This window comes from Tamandua tetradactyla, chromosome 24 (genome assembly GCF_023851605.1).
Source record: "Tamandua tetradactyla isolate mTamTet1 chromosome 24, mTamTet1.pri, whole genome shotgun sequence".
In the NCBI taxonomy this organism is placed as follows: Eukaryota; Metazoa; Chordata; class Mammalia; order Pilosa; family Myrmecophagidae; genus Tamandua; species Tamandua tetradactyla.
In genome coordinates this window covers 41381045-41406743 of record NC_135350.1, presented here as the reverse complement: position 1 = coordinate 41406743, position 25699 = coordinate 41381045, and the positions used below count along the sequence as shown (strand labels likewise).

General features: G+C 35.5%; 1 protein-coding gene across 4 annotated transcripts in view; it reads left to right on the top strand.

Annotated features, from left to right (window-relative positions):
• The window catches only part of ARHGAP24 (Rho GTPase activating protein 24), a 539804-nt gene that overhangs the window by 335791 nt on the left and 178314 nt on the right, over window positions 1-25699 (top strand). The window contains exon 1 of one of the 4 annotated variants that reach the window (XM_077142944.1): window positions 19533-25018. The exons of 2 other annotated variants lie outside the window; for them this stretch is intronic. The gene's annotated coding sequence lies outside the window, so the exon portion shown is untranslated. Of the gene's footprint in view, window positions 1-19532; window positions 25064-25699 lie in introns of those variants that run through there. One more of the 4 variants, XM_077142943.1, reaches the window with a different exon arrangement.

Sequence of the window (25699 nt, the reverse complement as noted above, 5' to 3'; positions counted from 1 at the left end):
TCTATACAGAATGTTTGATTTCTCCAAATTTCTGATGGTGGCCCTCTGATTCGCCCTCCCTACCAGGAAAGCTAATAACATTCCTGTAGCGGTGCCCTTGCCAGTAAAAGTTTACCTCACCCCTTCTGAGAGCAGAAGGAGACAGACATAATCTATTTGCCACTGGGACACTGGGACTTGTGCTTGGCTAATGTGTTTCATCTGGTGTGGTGGCTTATGCGGTAAATGCAGGGAGCACAAAGGGTACTCTTAGTGATGTCCACTGGCTGTTGGGGCATGATTGGCAGTTGGAACTTTCATTATTGGCAGATATTCCAGATGTCTTTCCACAGTTTTAGTACCCAGAGGGAGTGACTTATGGCTATTCATTTTTCCTCCTTCCTGGTTGCCATCCAGGTCATAAGGCCTTTGTAAACAGCCCAACCCTCAGTACAGATAGATAGCACATCTCCTGCCTCATGCAATTTTCCTATCCATACTGCTTTCAACTTAGCCCATTGACTACTTTGCATAGCACCAGTCGTCCATCACCGAGTGTCAGTACTGGGTTGTACTGCTGCATCTGTCCATGTGGGAGGCTGCCTGCTAGTTGACCCATCAGTGTACCAGGCAGACTCTGAAATGGCACCTATGCCTTCTATAGTGGACATTTCAGATGCAGTGACTTAGTTGTTGGATCTTCTATATAGCAAACTGGTCCAAGAATTTCATGCATTTCTGCACTCAGAAAATGCTTCACTGTAGCAAATGGGCTTTCCATCTGGTCAGCATACTCATTTGGGCACTGCTAGAGTGTGGCTTAGAAGTTGTCATGGTTATCCACCCGTGAACAAGGATGGCCATTTTCAAGGTGATGGGGCATCTTTGCATCAGTCCCTCTACTTGCAATAAAGCACAAAATTGTTTTTCCATGGGGCTGAATCTCAGTTCTGCCCCTTTCCATAACTATGACCAAAGTCAAGGGATATTCATCTAGAATGTGGCCTCTGCCACAACCCCACCCAAAGCCATTATCAGTATCGGCTACATCCAATTCACAGGGTGGGTCTGGATTTATACCCCCCAGTGCTTGCACCTGTGCTATCACCCTCTTTACCATGAGGCTGTGTCAGATGGTGGGGCTATGTAAATAGCCCTGTAAGAACAAGATTTGTTCGCTTTCCCAAGTGAAGGCAAAAGCAGGTTGACTGGCCTTATTTAAGAGAATACTAAAGAAAGCATTAGTTAAGATTAAAACAAAGTGATAATGACATAATTGAGTGTTAATTCCTTATAGTAAAGAGGCAACCTTTGGGACTGCTGCATATAAAAGGTAGAGTTACTTTATCCTTTGCTTCCCAATTGCACATGTTTCAGTGGCAGTATACTCCCACAGGATAACTAAGATCTTTTGGTCAGGAGAGGGTGCTGGGGCAGCTGCAGCAGCAGTGGCACCCACAGTATCACCTTTCCCCATTCAAGGAGATGAGGGTGCCAAATACATTCTGACTTAAATTTTTGTTGGACCAGAGGATGATGAACAAACTTCCTTTCCTCATTTTCAATATCCCAGTCAGACTGGGGTTCATCATTATGAGCCCCTAAATCAACAGGATCCCATATTTTAGGGTCCTAGTCAGGGTAAATCAGAATATACCTCACTTGCTCCTTGGCAGTCTATGCCCTCTTACTCAAGCATACCACCATGCCAATATTTCTAAACTCTCATCTACATAGCATATCTTCTCATTCAATGCATCCTTCAAATATGCTTGGAAAATATGCAAGACCCTTTCTAACCTATGTTCTTCTTTTAGGGGGTAAACTGCAGCTTTAATGGCCAGGACCTCTTCTGTGGCTGAATGCACAGCACCTAACAGGGACCATGTGATGGCCATGGTGGTCTGATGGCTTTCCTTTTTCTTATGAAATCCTGACTGTCCTGTGACCTGCTGCAGGAATACTAACACTAGGAGAATAGGCACCACTACCCACATAGAGACTAGGGGCCAACGTGGAATTTCTCCTATGAATTTTCCCTTCCCAAGAGTCATGCCTGTTATGGCTGACAGCTTTTTGGTCTCCTGGCTGACTCACCAGTTGTTCCAACCCAGCTCTTGGAGGGTTTGGATCAGGGCAACCTGAAGATCAAATGATATGTCAGACACAGAGTTAGGCATGAATTTTAATTAGGACTTAGGAGCAGAGGAAAATCTTCCATGGTGGTGGCTGGCCATGGAAAATGGAAGTTAATGTTCCACCTTGCTTAGTTTTTATAATTTTACCAAGTTTATGTGATATATTAACATTAGTGGGAGCTGGCTATAGAGTATATAGGAACTCTCTGTACTACCTTTACAACTCTTCTGTGGGTCCAAAATTATCTCAAATAAAAAAGCTAAAAAAAAAAAACCAACAACAATAGTTCCTATATTATTGTGATGTTGATTCAGGTTTGAGGATCACTGTGCCAGTGATCTATGATTGAGTTTCTGCCAACTCTTTGCCCTTATGCAAGAGTATAGTTGCTCAGGTAGAGCTCAGTAGAAGACAGGTCTCAGGTTTTAGTGAGTCCCAAATGGTAAAATAATTCCATCCTAATTCATTGCAAGACGAAAATAGGCACTTTTTAAAAAAGAAGGAAAAGGAAGGGAAGAAGAAGAACAACAGAGGAAGGAGGAGGATGAACAGCAGAAGGAAGAGGAGATATGCTCAAACAGAAACTATTCTGGAAGGTGACATTTAACTTTAAGATAAAAATGGTATTTATTTTATAAAGTACTGTCAAAGGTCTAGAACAATTATTGTTGCATAGCAACTGAAACAGTCTATTTTGAAACAATAACCTTTCAATGTTGGGAATTAAAAGATTTTAATATTTGCTTTGTACATTGTTCCAGAACATTATAGCTCAGATAGATTATTTCCTAGACAGTGACAAAATGAATATGTGAAGTTTACTTAATATTTGCAGTTAAGAACTCTCAACAGAAGAAAACAATTCCTATTAAGAAGTTATTCACATGAAAAAATCCTCTACCCCTGTTAAATACATAAATATGACATAACTCCCAAAGAACATATTAGCACAATATGTTGAGCTTCAACTGTGAACATTGGGTTATTATGTTTCAGACGTTGATGGTTAATCATTTTAAACTTTCTGTCATTTTATAGGTTTTCATTTTTCTTTCCTTTTTTTGTTGTTAAAGGAAGCAACTTTAAAATATAAAAAGTAAATATTTAATTGGATGATAAATTTGCTAAACCTATATTCTACTTTATAGTCATGCATTGTATTATAATGCCCTCTTTATTAGTAAGAAAGACTATGCCCTACCAACATTGCTTTATTTTATATGATTAGGAGATAGCAAATTAAATTTATTTGAATGACTGTATTTTGAATGTAGCATAATTTAACATTAATTAAAAGCCTGGAAAAGTCATCAAGTTTAGCTCTAATTAGTTAAACATTATATAAGATTTTCCATATAGTTATGATGCAAGACTTCTCTTCCATATGACAGATGAATTGCCTTGCTATGGGGATTTTCTCTCCAAATAAGTATTGAAATTTATTTAGTGTCTTCCTTCAAACATATAAAAGATTTTGTCTTTGAAATCCTATAAATTAAATAGGCACAACCAGAGAATATCTTTGGAACTGCTATATTTCTGTGTACTGAGGGATTAGTTCGAAAACTACGTAATTGTTCCCCGTAGAGCAAACCGTGTGCTTGAATAGGCAGCAGCTACTCATTCGGTCAAAAGCACTATATGTTTATTCCTTTGGGAAATGGCCCAACTATGTCAAGAAGGCATTACTTACCTTAGCAATACTGTAGCCAGATTCTATAAATCCAATAATGCACCGTGTATCATAAGTATATTCACCTTAGCCACACTCAAGAGAAAGAGAAGCTCAGAACTCCAACATGAGCTCAAATTACACTACTATGTGTGACTGGAATGTTCTTATCAGTAAAATCATGGTATTTCCTCCTTAAAAGTAAGATATATGGAAAGGCAAGTAACAATTAGAAGGTGATTTACTGAGCCTTGAATCTGAAGTACTATAACACCTGTTTAATGATCAGATTAACCCATTTCATATTAGGAATCAACTTAGTAGTAGATCAGAATTGTTTACCAAGAAACAACAAACTGAGCGTAATGCAATGACAACATTTGTTTGGTGTCTTAGAAGTGCATTTTGGGGAACATAGATTCAAATAGCGATCCAAATTGTGTCCCCTGGTGGGGTAATTTAGAGGGGGTATTTAAAAGGAAAAAGGAGGAGGAGGGAAATATTAAAAATAAGTGTTGTTTTCCAGAAAGTGAAGTATTTTCTGTAAGCTTTTAAATTTCATTTATGAAATTGGTTTTGCATGTGGTGCTAGAGCCTTTCTGTATTTACAGCTCTCTGACTCCATTTTATAAATTGTTATAAATATAAATTGTTATAAATATATACATATAAAGAGAATATTTATATGTACCACTTACTCAGAAGAATAGTTCAGTTTTAAATGGTAAGAATCACAACAATCTGATTTAAAGTAACTAATATCCTGTTTGAAAAATAAATTTCATGACAAGTGAAGCTAAATTCAATAGGCAGAACATTGAAATGAGAAAGATCAGAGGGGTTCTGGGTAGACTGAGCTGCTTTGCAATTCCCTGGAAGAGCTTGAGAAAGTCACTTAATCACCCCTGGATTTTTGTCTCCACAGTTACAAAACAATAATGTTTGTAAAATAAAATTGGGTGAAGGTAAAAACTAAATGATATATCGAGGTGTATAAAGTGTCTGGCCTATAGTAGGCACTCACCATGTAGTTTTTAGTACTTGACATTTTAGTTTATATTCATTTAAACACCGAGATAATAAATCTGGCTCAGGCATCTGTGCTTGAAGCTTACATGTGAGCACACAGGTGATCACAGAAACCTTTTCTACTGGCCGCACTTTAAATGTATTAGAGTTTTCTAAATACTATAAATACTAGAAGTATACAATGGAGCTTCATTTGTTTGCTGGATGCCTTCTAGGATTTCCACCCAATTGTTGGGATGAAAAAGGAAGAAGAACTGGATGACATACTCGTATCTACACCTTGAGAACTACTTTATTCTCTTTACTATGATGCTCATTTCGTTATTTTTTTTATCTCGTCATTTTGGTAGACATTTCTTTATGTTTCAAGGACTTGAAGCTTAACTTGTCTGATGCCTTTTTAAGTGTTCAGTAATTCCTCTGTTTCTAAATTTTATAGCCACCATATCCCTTTTGCCATTTGCCCAAGCTGGTTATTTAAGAGACAGTTCACACCCTTTACTGTGTGATTTACAATGCATCCTATTGTGGAGATTTCTATAAGGGATCTTTGAAAACTGTGTGTGCCATGAGTCTTTGCATGTTTTTACCAGAGGAAGAGTCTCCTACTGGTTCTGAAACATTTTAATTTATAATAATGTATCTTATAATATAAAATTATAATACAAGATATAAAAATACAACATTTCTGATCCCAGAAAGCAACTACTTCTATAAACAAATTCTTTAAATGACATTCTATGGAATGGGAGTTAATATATTAAATTAGACTGAGGAATTTAATTAAAGTTCTGTGGAGTTTACTATGATGAGTTTTATAATCACAAAGCTTGGTATGGGAGCAACTTGACCTCCAGTTGTTGCTTGGCCCTCAAAGTTTGGTAAAACATTTAGTGTGTCTTGTTAGCAGCTCAGCCTCATCCTTACAATGGGCTTTCTCTAACCTTCTGTACTTATATCAATCACTGCAATAGTTGCAATGAATATACACTAGAATATAACATACTGTACAAAAGTTAGGTATAAAATTCCATTGGGAAAAGATTTTTATGGAATGTAAAAAAAGTTCTAATTTAATTAAAAGGAAATCATTTGTCTTCATATACTCTTTGTCTTCTCTTTAAGATAGCTAGGTAATACTAGCTCTGATATATTCAGTGTGAACATAAATGTGGCTTATTTAAAGGAAACACATTTGGAGCAGGCAGCTCAGAGATACTAATCAAATGACTAGTTGAGATAAAGCTTTTTTCTTAATATACATTGTATCACAGATTGATAAATATCTGAGAGGCCCCAATTGATTAATTTTAAAAGTTGTTGCATTTGCAGAAAGTTTCATATATTTTAAAACATAAACATTTGTTTTAATGAAAACTGTTCATTCTAACACATTCTTTCATTTTTCACCTGCAGGTATTAACTGTATACTGTTTTGAAATTGTCAGAGAACAAACAGTGTTCAGATGTACACAAAACTGACCCTCTGCAATTCTTGGTTTAAATCTCCTTGGAATTGGCCACAGCTTTGCTTGGTTTTAGTATTACCCAACAGCTTCTCACCATTTGGTTCTATTAATCTTTGGTTATCAGTAGGCTTCCATCTTAGTTGTAGATATACGCTGACAGAACAAGAATGGAGGTATGAGACAAAAGTTTATTTGACGTGCGAGCTTATAGGAAACAGGAATGCAGTTTGATTCAGGAGCCTGTGGTGAGATTCAAAGGACAAGCCTAATAAAAGTATATATCATCTTGGGCCACGGTGGCTCAGTGGCAGAGTTCTCGCCTGCCATGCTGGAGACCTGGGTTCGATTCCCGGTGCCTGCCCATGCCCCCCCCCCCAAAAAAAATATATATATGTATCATCTTGATAGTTTTGCATTTGAAACTGTCTACTGGAATGCCTTCATTACTGATTATTCCTTTCAAAGTAGATGACTTTGACCAAGAATATTGTGGTTTATTCTTCCCCTCTCCCACCACCACCCCTTCACCTTGCACCCTTTTAAAGGCGATAAAGGAAAGGTGGTATTTAAGTCCTGTAAGAGTTCAGTGTGGATAAAAATGGAATAGTCCTTCAGAGAACAGCACAATCAGGATAATTATCCAGCCACTTTGACAAATTTACTAACATCTGTTCCAGAGTAATTTTTGCTGCACAAGTCTACCATTAACAAATAGGGAAAGGACTTTAATTAACTGAACATACCAAGAAATGAAACTCTGATAAAATGGCACCATCTGGAATAGAAAGCTGTAAAGTTCTCTCTTCAAGTTTGTTGATTAGGGATTCTATTAGAGTTTGTCTTGATCACAAATGATTTCCCTGCTGTGGTAGGGTTCTTTATTAGTAACAAAGGCTTTATGATTTGAAATATTTGGCTCAGGTGTGCCACAGCATTAAAATATAAATTTCCTAAGCTTTGAATTTTTCATTTAGCCTTTTATTAGCAACCTATTAGCTTTCATTAACTGTGAGCATTCCAAGAAGAGTCATGTTGATCAACTTCGAGCTACAAAAGGAAGAGGTCAGCCGGAGCTTAGCAATGTCCAAAAACCTCGACAATTGTTCTTAACAAATTTATTTGGAAATTTAATGCAAATCAGGACAACTATTCTAGAAAAATTCACTTGTGCAAAAATTCACTTGTGCAGTCCTGATACAAGTTCAGGACTTCATAGACTCTCTGAAAGCCATTCACGCTAAGCCCATGGATCCATGTTAAAAATATCTCTTGCTCAGACACACTCATATGTCTCTTGTATATGTTGCATTGCATCCATTTCATTCCAGCAGCTACCTCATTTAGCTCCTTCACTTGACCAGATTTTTAAAGTTGCTCAGTCAACCATGAACTTCAGATTTAGAAGAGTAAACTTGTTCCACTTTGATTCAGTTTAATGGTTCCCAATTCAATGGGTTTTCACTGTTCACTTCAAGAAGTGATAAATTCAGTCAGTTGCAACTCATCAGTCTTGGCTTCAACTGATATATCCAACTGGGAAAGGGGGGCCATTCTTCTAGGGGAAGGTGCATCTAGAAGAATCTATCTCATACTTTTAGCAAAGAAGCAGTGCTGTCTGTCAATAGAGTTAAAGTAGAGCTATGCAGCTTGTATAGCATGGTAATTGTTGAATAATTTGTGTTTGGCAATAGTGTTTGACAATCATGAATTAAATAGTCTAAAATTATACATTCTACTTCTAATGGTATTTGAGATAAGGCTTTGGGAAACAGTCCTAATATGCTAGAGGACTCATGACATATTCACTTATGTAATAGTTTTCCCTATGAGAATTAATTTTTGTCTTTTTGGAAATTGGGAGAGGAGAATGTTGCTACATGAGCCCTTGAAATCTGTTAGATTTCAAGATTCTTGAAATCTGTTAGAATCTGTTGAAGTCTGTTAAAAAATAGGAGCTAAGAAATTAAAGTTTTTCAGCAGATCTCTCATTAAATTATTATTTTCATAAATTCATTTATGTAATCTCTAGTTTTCTTCTTCCTTTTGGAAAATGGGAATACTAATGTATTTCAGAAATAAGGTGACTAAGAGAAAGCTCATGATTGTCTCAACATACGTGGTTTTTGCCACATGTGACTTTTTCTCAATATTAATCACTATTTACATCAATCTGAATAAAGCCTTGCGTTTTCCAGATGGTGAGGAAAAACACATGATCTATTTTTAATTTAATGGAAAACATGTTGCACTGTTCTAAAATAACTATAGAACCAAATCAAAGGTACATCATGTCAGAAAGATCTTTCCAACAAACACCAGTATGTTCGACTTAGAGAATCTTTCATATTTTGTAATAGTATGATTTTTACTCCACTATTACTTCAGTGCAAAACAATTCTATTGTTTTTCTAATTATCTTAAATCAAACCCTGAAACCCAAGTGACCAGAAATTTACAATTACAATTTCATGGGGTAGACCCCTGGATCTTTAACTAGCACTATTCTGAAATGGTCAAAGTAAGGCCACGTATGTCCTGATGATGGATAACTCTGCTGCTTCTATGCAGGCTTGCTGGGGCCCTGGGGCCTTTGTCAAGCCTTAGAGCCAAGGGGTCTAGGGAGGCCCAGAAGTGTGCCATGTCACTATTCTCTTCCAGTTCCTATTATCTCCCTAGGACACTTGAAGTCCACACAATTCCAAGGACCTGCCAAAATCTCCATGACTTCCAGTCTTGGGGGATATTTCCTTACCCTGAGGTTACAACTTTGTTCTCTATCTCTCTAAACACTTTTCTTTATCTCTATCCCTCCCCCACTACCAACACATTTTCCCTTCTTTGGGCTTTTATAATTACAATGTTGACCTCTCTTTCCTGGGAGCAAAAGTTTTTCCTTACTACTCATCCTAATACATATTTTATTTACTGATTCTGACAGTTTTACATATTTGTTTGTTTGTTCTTGGAATGAAGGAGACCAAACGTTCCAGCATTCTTGTTTTATTTTTCCCCCAATTCTAAAAATATGCCTTTGTACTTCAGTAAGATCCTCCATGAAAATTGTTTAACAGCTATCAGCGTAAACAACATTCTCATTGTTAAGTCTTAGAGGAGATAAATGGCCATTTTTAGACCCTGCCGTTCGAACTTGGCATCTAGGAAGGTGTTTTAACCTTTTAACACAGAGCAGCAGCACTGCATTAACTTTTATGGCTCAATGTGAATCCATCAGCAGTTCACATCTCGTTCTGATGCTTCTGCTGCCTCAAGCAGAAATATTTTGTTTTTGTTTCTTCAGGTAAAAGAGAGCTAGGCTGCTTGTTGCCTGTGCCAGGGAAAGATGGCCAGGAAACAGATTTCCAGACATTTGCAAATGTTCACTCCACTCCATCTCCTTTCATATATTGCATTCCTCAAAGCAGTCAGAGAGAAGGAAGATTGTCTTAAATTAATTTGACCCGGTTGTAGCAGCTCTTTCTCAGTCCTGTTTTGAGATTCTGAATGATAGCTTTCATTCCTCTTTTGCAATCTAAATGTCCACTTGGTGGTAAGTTATAAAAGGAAAAAATCCAAAGGTGCAGTGTTAAGTGAGCAGTTTTTTTTTTTTTTCATTGATGAGAGATGGGAGGTGATTTAGAAGATTAATCTATTGGCAGAAAACAAGCGCTTTGTTACATATGAACTGGAGACTGTCCCTTCCTAGAATTCCTAGAAAAGGTCATTATAGAGTCATTCACACAACACTTCCCACCTTTCATCCAATATAAATTGAGTAGCTGTCATAAGCCTTGGGTAGAAAACCATTACCCATGCCCTCCGAAAGGTTTTGCCAAATAAAGGGAGATGCTAGCTGAGGGTCAACTGGTTTAGGACTGAAGAACCTTCTATGAATACAGACAGATCAAAGATGGTTTCTGTAGTCATCCGTAAAAACACATATTGACATATATTTAGCGATTATCATTAACATTACCAACATTTTTGAGGTATCTACGTTTGATATTGAAAGGCATTAAACTTAAAAAGCAAGTGGACCCCTTCCATTCAATAGAGGTGAAAATACAGATGTTATTTGTTCTAGTTTGCTAGCTGCTGGAATGCAACACACCAGAGATGGATTGGCTTTTAATAAAAGGGGATTTATTTTGTTGGTTCTTCAGAGGAAAGGCAGCTAACTTTCCACTGAGGTTCTTTCTTACGTGGAAGGCACAGGATGGTCTCTGCTGGTCTTCTGTCCAGGCCCCTGGGTTCCAACAACTTTCCCCGGGGTGACTTCTTTCTGCATCTCCAAAGACCTGGGCTGAGCTGCTAGTGCTGAGATGAGGAATGCTGAGCTGCTTAGCAGTGCTACGTTGCAATCTCCCATTTAAGCACCAGCCAATTAAGTCAAACATCACTCATTGCAACAGACACGCCTCCTAACTGACTGCAGATGTAATTGGCAACAGATGAGGTTCACACACCATTGGCTTATGTCCGCAGCAACAAGACTAGGTATGCTCACCTGGCCAAGTTGACAACTGAATCTAACTAACACATTACTGTATAAGATTAAGAAAAGAACTAAACATATCTGTTTTTATCACTATTCATATATCAAAATGGTAATGGCAGAGGCCATATATGAATTATTCACTTAATTAAGCAAAAAATATTCTAGGTAAGAGTGAGAATTTTCTTATTCCATTCAAGGCTCAGTCCTTTCTAAAAATGTTACAATGCAAAAGAAGGTTATCTAACATTCTTTAATATCCTTATTTTTTGCAGATATAGGAATTATTTCAAAATTCCTCAGTGCTTAGTTCTAACACCCTTTATTGTTGTGTAAGTTTCTGGCTTACGGAGTGTTATGCTGAGGCAACTTTAGAAAGATAAGAGGAAACTTAGTGGACTGGCAAAGACTGGGCTTTTTCCAGACCAGAGGAGTAATGAGGGTGGAAAGGGGTCAGCAATATCAGGTAGAGAGATGGGGTTGGGGAAGGGAAGATGGCAGGATATACTGCAGAGCAGGGAATAGGTATATTTAGTTAATGGATTTCTCTTCCTGTCACATCCCTACTTTCCACCTGCTACCATTAAAATATAAACTGTGAGCCCTGAAAGGTATGTTTAAAAATGCAAGGTGTTTAGAATCATATCCTGATTCATTTCTAGCCAGGTATGTAATTTTGGGCCAACCACTTAAAATTTTGAGACTTGATTTCCTCATTTGTAGAATTGTAAAATGCGATGAAATAAGAATCTACATTTCAGAAATGTTGGAAGGATAATAAAATCCATGTAACGTTCTCAGAACATAATCAATACTCAATAAATGATAGACATTATTATTGACACTTTCTTTTAAAAAAAATTCAGCCTTACCTTTCACATAAAAGAATTTCAAACTTTGTTAGAAAATATTTTGTCATCTTTAATTTCCAGTTCAAAAGAGCTCTGTGACTTTGAGTAATGCTCTTTACATAATTCAATTTCTTCACACGTGAAATAACAGGGATGATATCCCGAACAACCCTATGGTACTTCAAGACCCTGCTTCCAATAGAATGTTACCCACTTTGTTCTTGATCATAAGTATTCATCAATATGCATCACAATGCAGCATTGCACAGCATCAGGAGCCAAGCAACCTGTGTTAAGACTTGCAGTTCCTCCCCTTACATTGGCTGGTTGATCTTGGGTAAGTCACTTAACCATCTAATGCTCAGTGGCTTCATTTTTTGGACTTCTTCCCATCTCTAATACACAATTTAATTTTCCAGTGATATTAGAAAGAACATCTTTAGTCTTCAAACTTCTATTACCTCATCTACCATATGATGCTCTACTTTCCAAACGTAATAAATAGTTTTAATGAGAATATAAATTTTTTTTACCACTAGCTGGCAAACATAAATACTCTATCCTCTCACCCCAAACAAAAAATGTTTCTATAGTGTTGTTTCTTCTTTAGTTGTAGAGCTATAAAATCTTTCTAACAAATGTTCACTAGAAATTTAATGTATTGTCATAAACAATTAACTGTTATCAAAGCTATTAACACAGGGAAGATATTATGGAGACAACATATTCATAATCAATACATGGTCAACATTTACTTGGCAATATTTACTCTTCATGAGTGAACCTGAAGGTCATGATATTTAGTGCCTATAAAGACATTTCTGCATTAAAGATTTTAACAAATTGTGAAGATTTTGGAACATTCATCTTCCAGTGGTAGTTAACAGGAAAAAGATCATTTGATCAGTATTTTTAATTTAACAAAATAGAGATTTGAATTAAATGGGCAATGACTTCTTGTCTAATACTGATATCCTGCTATTTTTTTGTGTTCCTCAAGAAGGGTATTGGCTATTTAAAATGGTAGCAATTGAAATGATTCCTGGAGATGTACCTTGTATGACTCAAAAGACTTTGTTCCAAAATGCTGAATTATTAATGCTGTTGAATATGTTTTATACGAATTTAAAATTGCCTTCCCCTTTAGCAGATGCTTCCCCAGTACTTCTCATGCTGGAAGTGAGAACCTGGCATCTGAAAGCTACTGAATATAGGTGGAGACAGAGCCCCAATCAAAGTGAGAGAGCTGTCCAGTCCAAGGGAGACTTTGTATGTAAGAGGACACTCCATTACCTACCCATTCCACTGCATCTTGTTACTTGATCTTCTAGATAGGTTCTAACCCCAAATTTCATTTTCTGATGTCATCACTGATATGCTTATCAATTTATCTACTAATAATGGAATAAATAAAAAAATTTTAATGACAAAGATGCAACTTCAATTCAGAGCAACAATTTACAATAAATGTCCCTATGTTATTACTGCATGGTTAAGTTCAGTCATTAAGAAATTCCAGAGAAAACTCAATGCATATTTGAATGGAAAAATTGATTTTAATCACCATTTTCAAATATGCTGATAGTACTCTTCTGTGCAGAATATATACATATAGAGAAATAAAATGTGGTGACATCATTGATATTTTATAACCCTACAATAAATGTATTTTTAAATAGCCCCAAGTAGCTGAGAATTTGTCAGCTTACCAGAAAATCATTTCCATATCTTCTTCATAACTTGATTATTGGATAATAATAGATAATTTTTAAAAGATCTTGCTGTTTCTAAAGTACACTTAAAGACAGGTTTATGAGGGTTTTAGTAACTCTGAAAACAATATCTTGAACTTAAGTATTTTTATAGCATCTATTAATTTCCAAAGAAACTAATTTGTGCTCTTCAGAAACTCGATGAGTTCAATATAACATTTGCAACTCTAACCTGGATTTTTCACCATCAAAAAAATATCTTCCCTTACTTTAAGGAATCCACTGCCTTAAGAGTGAAAACCAGATTCTCCAGATTGTCAAGTCTCACGTGGAACTCATAGCTTCAATTTTTCTTTCCTGGAGTCCCTTGGAGTGTTTTGTCCCTTCAGGGGTATGTTTTGATCAGCTGTTTATTGCTATGGCCATGATGATTTCAAAGAGCTCCTTGCTTTTCTAACTTAGCAATAGTCTTCTTTGTTATATCTAATAGAACAAATGATACAAAGCTGGATGCTCTCACAAAAGAACCAGGGAAAACAAAAGGAAAATAGTAAGTCACTGGTCACAAAATATCACCTGCTCTCTGGGTTTCCTGCCTCAATTCCTTCTCTGCCTCAATGTGCTTGGACCATCTCAGAACTTATCATTTAGGAGACTCTTCCCAGACATCCATATACCTCTCTGCTTAGACCTAGTTTGATCACCAGAAACTTTGTTCTCCCTCTACTCTTTTGTAGCCTTCTTCTGAGTTTATTTTCTTTCTAGAGGAACTACCTTATTTCAGTATGAATGAAATTAGAGATAGTCTCATTCTTCATTGGAAAGACTATGGTTGAAGATCATGGCAAAATAGTAACCATTTCAGCACCAATGCACCCAACATTCCAACAGTAGGTATGCACAAGAGCAACAAGAAAGCAATTCATATTGTATTTCTACATGAACTTCGCTTGCTAAGAGGATCAGTGGCTATATAACAATGGGGAATCGAAAGACTTAACTGCTTAAGTAAGAATCATGAGGCAAAACTTCATAGTAAAATAGAAATAATATCCAAGTGGAGAACCTCACTATATTTTCATGACCTGACTCACCCACTCAATATCTATGTGACTTTGGGCAAGTAACCTATCATTCCTCCAGTCTTTTTCATATTTAGGAGATATGATCTAAGGCTTTGAAGTAAAAAGTTGCCTAAATACCTTAATAAAACACTTCTTGCTTGGAGGGTTTCCATCTTGTCCTTAAATGAGTAGTGCTGGATTCAGTCATGAAAGGGCATCATAAAATGTAGGTGTGAGAACTTATTGAATTATTTGTTAAATGGCGGGTAAAAGCAGCAGTTGCCACCAAGATTCATTTTATTAGAATTAAGAGTTTTCCATTTGATCTCATTAAAACAGGGTGGTATGACAGTGGCTCAGTGGCAGAATTCTTGCCTGCCATGCCAGAGACCCGGGTTCTATTCCCAGTGTCTGCCCATGTTTAAAAAAAAAAGGGGTGGGGGAAACCCAAGTACAAACATTATAGTGAAGTTAATCTTTTTAATGTCAAGACTTTTACTGAGGTAGTTAATGCAAAATTAGGACCTGAGATCCTGATTTGTCCTGCTTGGGATTTGTCCTACTTGGCACTTGCTTCTTTTAAATGAAATTCTTAAAGTTACCATGCTCTGAACCTGATATTCCCACAATCTCAGCTTTCAAAATCCAATTTCCTATCCCTATTTGGATTTCATCTACAAAAAATCTTGCGGTTCTCCCCACTTCCTGGATGATGATATTTGTGAAAGAGTGGTATCGAATTTCATTTTCCTTATCTATAAAATGAGAATAATCATACCATTGCCCCCAAATTAGGTGGTTTTCCTGAAAAAGGTGGTGGAGGAGGCAAAGCATAACTTCTAAAGTCACCGAAGTCTTCCCACTCTCTTGTCCACATTTGCCCTATTTGAGAAAAGAAACACTCAAGCACAGCAGTGGGTGATTATTTCTGTGAGCAAAAAGGCTTCAGTTAGGTGCCAGCTGGTCCCTTTGGATGCATCCCCTTACTTCTCATATTACTGGTCATAACTTTCAGAACTTTGCCGAGGTAAAAACTAGTTTTAGGCAAGTTACCTTTTCATTTGAGAGACATAGGGCTCCACTTTAAGCTTTCTTCCCCTAAACTGAATCCTCTTTCCACTCAGTGAGAAACTTTGTTCTATTTGTTTACTTCATTATGAGCAGTTAACATTTATTGAGCCCCTGGGGTGGGTTTATTACCTCCACTCTCGCCTTTGCCCATTTGTTCATGCCTAGTTTCTGCCTCTCTCTCAAGATGTCACATTTAGTCCTCTTCACAACTGATTGTCTGCCATTATATAGATTTTTTTAATGGGAAGTGTCACAGGGCTTGTGTTGGGGAGCAGTTCCATAAGAAATATTTTAAGAACTACTATTTAGCAAGTTTGAAAAGCTGTGCAGCCGCAAGAGCTATATGGGAATGCTAACGAATTCAACTTTCCTGCATCTTTCCTTTAATCCTTTACTTAACAAATAAATATTGGTATAAGCTGATGGTCATAATGCCTTTATAGTGTCTTAGTTCTTGCATTTGCCTGCCTGTAAAAACCAGGTAATTCATTTTGAAATCATTGTAAAGCCAAAGTATAAAATGTAGTGCAGATTATCATATAATGATAACTTTCAAGATTCTCAGTTTACAAGTCATTTAAACATGCAGCAGGTAAGGAAATTAAGGTAGAGGGGAAGAGATTTGCCAAAGGTTGCTCAATTGGTAAGTAGTAGAAACTGACTAAATCCCGTTCCAGTGCTGTTTCTACTAAATGACCACATCTTGATATTTTGTGCTGATTATTGTTGCTATTTAGGCTTTCTTTATTTTTTTCAATTCCCCTTGTCAAAATTTGCAATGGTAGAGAAAGGAAAAGTGAACAAGAAAACCATATTAGTGCAAAATTATACCGGTGTTAAAGTAGTTCTACATATGCAGATTTTATATCCTTTAAGAAATAGACTAGCATTCCTGATTTGATGATAGACTTACAGACCTAAAATCCTACATTTTTAAAAAGTATAATTCCTTAAAAGTGTTTTACTTACACAAACAAAATTTAATTTTAAGAAAGCAAATTTTCATATGATTACAAACTTCTTTTTGTCATTATATGGTACTCTGTTTCCCAATTAAAATAATGTGGAAATTATATGAACATATTGTGCAACAAGCATCAAGATAACAATTTTAGTATCGATTTAAAATAGATTTTTAGCTAAATATAGCTATAAATTGTATATAGATTATGTAGGCCTATATAATCTATATCAATCTACAGTTATATCTAATCTAAAATTAATACTATTTTTACTATAAGTATTAAAACTATAAAATGTAAAATGTGAATTTTTTTAATGTGACTCTTACAGTGTATAAATTATTTAAGAATTGCAACATGAGAACAATGTCTGTTCTATATTGCTAGCTTATAATGATTTGGGTTTTTCATATTGCAAGATGTACTTGGAAACCTTCAACGATTGCATGCATGGAATTTATCAAATAAAATTGTCAAAGTTTCTTTTAGAATCTGTGATATATTTTTTGGTAAAAAAATTAGAATTTATATGTAATCAATTAGAATTTATCACCCTGTCTAAATAAAACTGGCATTTGTAAGAATATCAGCCTCAAATTGTACCTAAATTTTGGGGGGTATAAATGGAAGTCTCTATTCTAGGATAAAAATGAAAATGATTACAAAATATGCACTGAATAACAACTTGGACCAACAACATTCAGAAAGTTGGTATATGGATTAAAGTATCCTACAAAACATTATAACAATTGAGTGTGAGGTATTTGTTTCTTCAGGTTTGTAAATGTGCTTTTATACTTACCTTCCATTTGTAAATGAAATGCTGAAAATTATTGTGGGCCAATGCTTTGTATTTAAAAAATGCTCCCAATAAATAGATTTTCAACTTTTATTTCTAGACAAAGTAATTCTTCATCTAGAAATTTGTTTTAGAGAAAACTATGGGGGAAAAATAAATTTATACAAACAAAATATTCTTGATAGTATAATTTTCCTGAGAAAATGAAACAATTCAAGTTTGTGACTCCAAATAGGGAAATGTGTAAATAAGTTATATCATATTAACTCAATAAAATATTTTACAGGCATTGAAAATAACAAAATATAACAATTATTTTTTAACATGTTTTACAGTTTACAAAATGTTTTTTGTGTAATGTCCCATTTGAAGATTTTAGACACAAGAAAAGAACACATAAAGTATTGCTGGGTGAAATAGTAAAAAAAAAATAATAATACTATATGAACTATAACTATAAAATTCCACAGATGGATAAAGATTGGAATATATATATGTGCATGTATGTGTATGCATTCGCACACATAATTCAGATTAGGAAACTGTAAATATAATTTTATTTAACTTTAAAATATGTAAAGTTAAACAGAAATTTGTCCTAAAAATAAAATCCTACATTTAGAACAGGAGACATTGTGTGTTTATTCCTCTTGAATAAATTAAATTAAGACATATTCTTGTCTTTTTTATGATGCAATCTAAAGTACAAAAGAAACTTTTGCCATTATTTTTATGATTGCATTAATTATTAGTTTTTCAATTCCTTTTTTATTAGCCAAGATAACATTTAGCAAAATGATCTTGACTCTTTCCAAAAAAAAAAAAAAAATCACCTTTAAAGTATATTCAAACTTTATGGAGCTTCAAAAAAAAAAATCTCTGGAATTCTAATACTAGCCCAATTGAATGGTTGGATAATGCAAACAAGGAGCTTTGTTTAGTTATAACTCAAATATAAGGTATGTACTTAATGTTTTCCTTAAAGAGTTTATTGAAGATAGTTGGGTTCAAAATAACTCTCTTTTATATTATTCAGCCACCAGGTCATGATTTCTGAACACATAGCAAATTCCCAATTTTTATAGACATTTAAAATAAAAGATAATAATGATTTTGAACATATTTCACAGTTACAATATGTTTGAAGAATTTGCAGCATAAGAACAATGTTCTATATCACTAACTTTTAATGATTGGGTTTTTTATATTGCAAGATGTATTTGGAAACCGTCAAATATTTCATGCATGGAATTTATCAAATAAACTTTGCAATGTCTTCTTTTAGGATCAGTGATATATTTTTGGTACAAAATTAGAATTTCTAGGTAGTCAATTAGAATTTATCATCATGTGCAAATGAAACTGGCATTTATAAGAACATCAGCCTCTAATTTGCTCTTTCCAAAAAAAAAAAATCTCATTTAAGTATACCCATACTTTATTCAGCTTCCAAAAAAACTCCAGAATTCTAATACTAGAGAATTAGAATTTTCAACTTTTATTTCTAGACAAAGTAATTCTTTGTCTAGAATTAGACAAAGTAATTAATTAGACAAAAGTAATTCTTTGTCTAGAAATTTCTGTTTAAAAAACAAAACCATTCCCTTGAAATACAGCTTTGCTTAGCTAGAAGCTTTTTCTCCTTATAAGGTGTTAGAAAATTTTATTTCAATTTAAAAAGAAAAATGTATAACTATGACCTAACTATTGAAAGTGAAATGTCCTAATTTTATGGATTTGGTCTTGCTCTATTTCTTCAGTCCCTCAAATGTTATTTCAACAAACAAACAAAATAGTAGCAGGTCAATGAACTTTAGGCTGAGTCCAAATATTCTGCCTGGGCGCAAAACTTTTGTGCTCCAGGCCTCTGTTCCCGGGAAAGATCCATACTGAGCATTCATCCAAGTCAGCATTTGATTAACAGGCTACTGTTGGTTCATTTTCTTGTAAGACTGACTGCTCTGTCAGTTGATTCCTTGTTATTTAAGAAAGATACATGGAACACAAGCAAAAGTACAAGTCAGGCTCAAGTACCATCAGCAGTGAATCTCTCTCCTACCTGCCCTGATCACCTCCAAACCAAAGCATTGTTGCATTACAGAATAGGTGTCTTTGAAATATGTTTTAAGGCAAGATAATTTTTGGAAAGACCATAGATTTTGTTGGTATGTGTATACTGTTAGTTTATAGTCCCCTTTTAGAAATAGTTGTGCTGACTATGATGACATATATGTGAGTGTATATCAGACTGTGTTTGTCCCATATACACTTCTCTGTATTTGGGGGGGGGGGGTGTATGCACGCGCACACATAAACACCTATCATTTCCCCAGCTTTCTTTTTCATAGTCTAAAAACCAATGAAGCTATAACAACTCTGTCTTTTCCTTATATTAAAATATCGCAGTGTCTAAAATATTGTTTCGTGTGCTCATGAGTATTTTTAATTCAGATGAGGGCAGTAATGGTCAAAACATTGTTGAAGACTGAATTTTTCCACTTGCAGATATTATAAACATGTTGAATTAGCTTCCTCAAGAAAGATATTTTCAAAAATGACCCCCAAGGAACAAAAATCAAATAAATTTAGTAGACTGAAATACTGGTGATCAGTGAAGAGGAGGGGTAAGGGGTATGCTATGTAAGAATTTTTTTCTGTTTTCTTTTTATTTCTTTTTCTGAATTGATGCAGATGTTCTAAGAAATGATCATGATGATGAATTAAAAAAAGAAAAAAAATGACCCCCAAGCACCGTAAACTAGGGTTGCTGGTTTTTAAATCAGTATTATTACTTTGTGGTATAGTCACTGCAGGACATCTGGAAAATGCAAGAGATCAAGAAGAAAACAAAATTGCTTATAATCTATTAAATATCTATTAGTATTATGATGTGTATTTTTCCAGATTTTTCTATACTTTTAAACAGTTATAAAAATTCAGATCACATTGCATAAACTATTTTCTAATATGACTTATGCAGTATATGTATCATAACATATCTTAAAAATCCAAGTATATTTCTCTAAATTTTAACTTTTATAGTGTACCATTGCATAAACATCTAAGGACGTCGATACTGATGTTTTGAGGTTTTTATCTTCAAGGATCCACTTGTAGAAAACAGGACCATCTAATGAATCCTCCATCCCAGGCTTCCTGATGGAGCCCCTGTTCTCCAGAGCAGCAGCTGAGCTGTAATCCCCACTCAGGCTGCCAGGGGCTGAGAGCTCCTGGGGACCACCTGACTGCAATGTCTCCTCGTTCTGTGAGGGGTGACCATTATATTGGAAGGCTGTATTTTCACAAAGATTTATTTCAAGTAGTTCCAATAGACCCTGAATGTCCAATTTTAAAATAGCTTTAAATGCCCAGGAATTCCCTCCCTGGTGTTCAAAGAGACCATCTTCAGGGTTTTCTTTTTCCCTCTCCCCTTTCCTTCTTTTCCTCCTTCTCTGCGTTTTCTAAATATTTCTTTTTCTTAAACCACTTGGAGCATATTTAGGAAAACTTTATTCTCAGAAAATCTTTGAGTAAAAGTAGGACAGTGGTTCTTCACATCTTAGGGTATGAAAAGGCATTTAATAGATAAATCTGTCTGTCCCAGACAAACATAACATCCCTGTACAAAAAAATTTTTTAAAATACAGTAAATTATGACTGCTCAGGAAATGTTCACATCCCATGGTTTTAATGCCACAGTATATTTCCTATAGTACATTAAGAAGGTTCACATATGTAAATCTTTAAAAATCCACATAAAATGCTTGAAATGCTAAAACCTTACAGCTTTTGGATTATTCTAAATGTTTGCCTAAATTACTTTCAGTTTTCACGGTATTTGCTCTGGATTGCTAATTTTGCTATTCTCATGAGGAATTATTTCTAAGGCCTGAAAAAAGGAGGCAAATGGAAGGGAGTAGCAAGAGAAATGTGTTATAAAAATACTTTTTCTCATTAGTTTGTGAACTAGTAACAGCTGTGTCTTGCTTACCAGTGACCCTGGTTCCCCCCTAAATGGACTTTAGGACTCTCAGGTCAGACCTCCATGCATATCTGTGTGACGCTAGGAAGCCTCAAGAAGGCATCAGCATTGGGCAAACAAGCAGGAACCAAATGAAAAGCCACGTCTTACTTTCTTTCTTCACTGATTGCAAAGGTTGACCTATGTGTCTGAATGCTTTCTTCTTCATGCTTTTAAACTCCAATGCAAGTTTATTTTCAATACCTGATTCTGAAATCTCAAAATCCAAGAGAAGAAATGATGTCTCAGAGACAAAGAGAAGGAGGCAAGGCACTTTTATTTCTTGAAGACTTCTCTCATTGTGGTGTTTGAAAATAGAAAGTACCTCAGTGTGGGGGGGGGGGGACAGCATCATCATTTGTAGAAAGCACCCAAAAGTCTATTATTCTGTTTCCATTTTTATTGTTTCTGTATTAGGAGATAATTGAAAGCTTTGCCAGTAGATTTTTTTTTTCATTGACATAACGCTGAATAGTTCTGATTTAAAAAAAAAATGTGGCTGTATTCTTTTTCTCAATCTCTCTTCATTTAGAAATAAAATGAGCTTGGTAATGAGAGAGAGGAGCTCTCTGTCACTATAGACTTCTCAATAGATTAACTCTTTTTTTCTTATTCTTATTTAAATATGATGCCACTAGAACAGTTGTAGTATAATGAACTTCAAAATAAATATTCTGGACAAGTTAGTAATGAAATGAAAAGCAAATACTGAAGGTCCACTACCTCATTTTGTATGGGTTGATTGGTGTTTAACATGGTGATAGTGTTTTGGTTTTGTGATTCTGAACTTAACTTGAAAAAAATACCTGTGTTCCTTCTCTCCATCGTTTATTTTGAATTATTAACTTTGTAAGTGGCTTAGTTATATTTCTCTCTGACATTTTTACAAAACTATCTGAAACAAACTTATTCTATCTGTGAAACTTTCAAAGATACAGTTTTCTCTCTTGAAGAACAAGCTGGTATTATGAAGGGATTTTGGATGGTTTACTTCACACGTAGAAGTTTCCAAAGCAGAGAAAAGGTATAATCAGAGAGTGCCATTCTCAAAAGAAGATCGAAAAAAATATATATTACAAAAGGGGAGCTAGAGGCAGGGTCTGTTTACCTTGCATTGAAGATTTGGTATGAATTGACCTGCCTGGCTGGCACGTAATAATTTAAAGGTTTCTTTTGCATCTAAGAATGACACTTAATAAAGGAAGGGCAGAAACATACTGCTTTATGGGACTGCTGTTCAGATCTGCCACTAGCCTTCCTATATAACTGGCAACGAGGACCTGACATTTTATTACTATCCTTAGACCCAGAGGTCTGAAAATTGTCATTCCTATACTATACTCCAAACAGAAGTAGAAAAAAAACAGTATTTTCTGCTATATTTCAGGTTAAGAGAGTGCCTTTCTTCCTTGTGGGCATTCCTAAGGGTTTAGCAATTTAATCCAACTAAAATAAAATAATGCATTGGAGTATATGTTTCTACTATAGAGAAGATCTTTGAATGCACTTCTTCAATTTGAAAACAGACAACCAAATGAAAAGAATAATTATTTGCACATTTGTAAAAACTTCATTGTCAAAAAAATATCAAACCATGTTTTTCTAAATGTATCTGCACTCTATAAAAATTAACCTGTTAGTAAATACTCTCAAGAGTAATTTGCATTCTTGCTCTATTTTTTCCAGCTAGATTAAAATCCACACTTTGTTCGTTTTCTTTCTCTGAGCAAAGTTCTAAGTTTTCCTCATTTATTCAGAATATTGGACTCTAGGCTAAGCAGCCCATGATTGGAATTCTGGCCCCACTACTCAATTATAACAGTGCCCAGATGAATTATTCTCATCTGTGAAATGGGCATAACAGCTACCTCATGGAATTATTATGAGGACTAACAGAGAGAATATTCATAAAGTATCCAGCCCCGTGTCTCTCATGGAATAGGTGCTGGCATTACTAGTTCCCCTTCTGTTCTCCATCTGTCTCTCCCTTGCCTTCCCTCAACAACAATCTGACTTCTAAATAATGCATACATAATTGTAGGTATTTTAGCATTAACATCCAGATGCATTTGCTATTTAATTAATGCATCAGTGAACTTGACATTCCAGTTCCAACCTTTCCTCTTCATTAATCCCCATTGCCACCCCCTCCCCCCAACCACGAGTACACCGAAACACCAAGAGTAGCGTGAAACCAGCCACGCACAGGAGCATTTTCTATCAGGGTTTCAGCTGGCCTGATTCTGTTTCAAAGACCAGAGAGCACTTATGTTGTCTGAAATTAACTGGGTCTGGTCATGTGGTCACTGCCAGCAAGATCTGCTGCGCAGAGAACAGCAGTTCAGGAAAATCTTAAAGTTGATTTATAGCCCACTTGAGACAAACACTTTTCTATGAAGCCCAGAGAATCTTCCTTGAGAACACAGAAAGTAACTCGCTAGCCCAGTACTAACTAGGGCAATTAGAAGGAGGATCAATTCAGTAAGAAATTTTTTTTTCGAGCACTATGCAATTTACAAAGCACTTTTTCATACCCCTTGTTCCATTTTACCCTCACACCAACCCATGAAGTAGACAAAGCAGATGCTAGCAACAAATACTCATTTTGTACATTATGAAACTTATGTTCAGGAAGTTAATTAACTTGCTCAAGTTTATATGACTGGTGGCTAAGGGGTGAGAGATAAATCAATGTAAACTTCGGTAAATAAATATTTACCTATAAGAAAATAATATTACTAAGAGAAATAATGTTTCTTAATGTATTTGCAAATTTAAGAAGTTTCTTCTCCTCTTATTACAAGAAAACCAAAATATGAGACAAAAAAACAACTTGAGAGAATTTTCAGAGATGTATAAACCATGCCTATATCTGTCTATAATGTATACATACAGAATGATTACATTTTATACAAGAAGTGCCTTCTTGAAGATCCCCTCAAAACTAAAATGTACATTAGATTAGTCTTGAAAAGATGGTAGGAATTTTAATCTGAAATTTCAGCTCTGAGATAAATTTATCTTTATTATTTTTTTTTATATGGGCAGTTTTACCTAATACCAATATGTGCATCCAAAGCAAGATTTTGTTAATAAAAATTGGTTTATAGATCAGAAATTATTTTGCTCTTAAAATAACTATTTTAGTTTGGGCAAATATTTAATTTTCCAAGACCCTTCCTTAAGCCTAGTTAACTAAAAAGGGTGAGAGCAAGAACCATTTAGCTTGAAAAGGCTGTCTGGGAAATTAGCTACAAGGAAGTCTCTGTGAGTTTGTATATGCATGTGCGTGTGTACATGTTAACAGAAAGAGAGAATATTACTTAAAGAATGCCCCTGGGTTAGCAGATTGGCTTGATGCCATTTTGGAATTCTCAGATTTACTGCTTCTCTGACCTCTTATTGTCCCAGCTCTGATTTATGGAGTTCAGAATCTCTTAAAAGGCAGGGTCCCTGGAGTTTAAGAGTTTTTCCTTGTCGGGTCTTTTTCATGTACTCACCTTGGGATGACCTTGCAGGACTCGGAGTTTCTACCTGAGCTCAGTAGCTGGGGAGCCCAGTACTGCTGGAGAGCAAGCCGTTGGTTTCCATTCTTGGGTGATGGAGTCATGGGAGAAACGCAGCGAACAAACACAGAGTAAGACCCAAGGCAGGCTTGAATGTGCTTTAAGCGGCTCAGGACAGAGCAGCTGCTCTGTCTACCAGCCTGCAAGTGCAGCCTGCGTTTAACACTGTCCCCTGAAGTGTGTTTGGGCAAGGTGAGAGCTGGGTGCTTTTTCGTTCATTTGGAGACACATTTCCAGGTATTACTGTTGAAAGTATTTGATAATTTGTAGATTTTTATATTAACACAAATTCGGGACCAAAACGATGCAAGGTTTTATCTGTACCCTTGTTTCATGTCAGGATTCATTCTGCTCTCCACGGTATCCAAACTGTAGCAACAGATCGGACACGGTTCTGTTCTTCTGTGCTGAAATGTGATCATTGTAGTGCTGTTTTCTCGGATTCTTTCATTAACTGCTACTGCCAAATGATAGAACTTTTCTGTATACAGAATTCCAGTGTGTTTTGAAAGCATATGGAAACCACTTTAGATAGAAATTTGAATTGATTTTTTTGTTGTTGTTGTTGTTTTTGAGATTTTACAGTAGTGTATTCTTTGCTTCACCTGAGTTTCAGTAATTGAAACTTTGGAAAGAGTACTGTGGGGTCTGATCTGGTAATAAGAGTAATGTGGGAGTGTTCTGTATTGTTGCTTTACAAAAAGATACTCAGTCGTGTGTGTATGTGTGTGTGTGTGTGTATAATTTTAATAAGCCTATTTGAGAATAAGAAGGAAAACAGATAATTTGCTATCTTTTCATATACTTTTGAAATTAATTCAATGGGCTTATACAAGTTGTTTTTAAGTCAGCATATTTGAATTTTATAACATC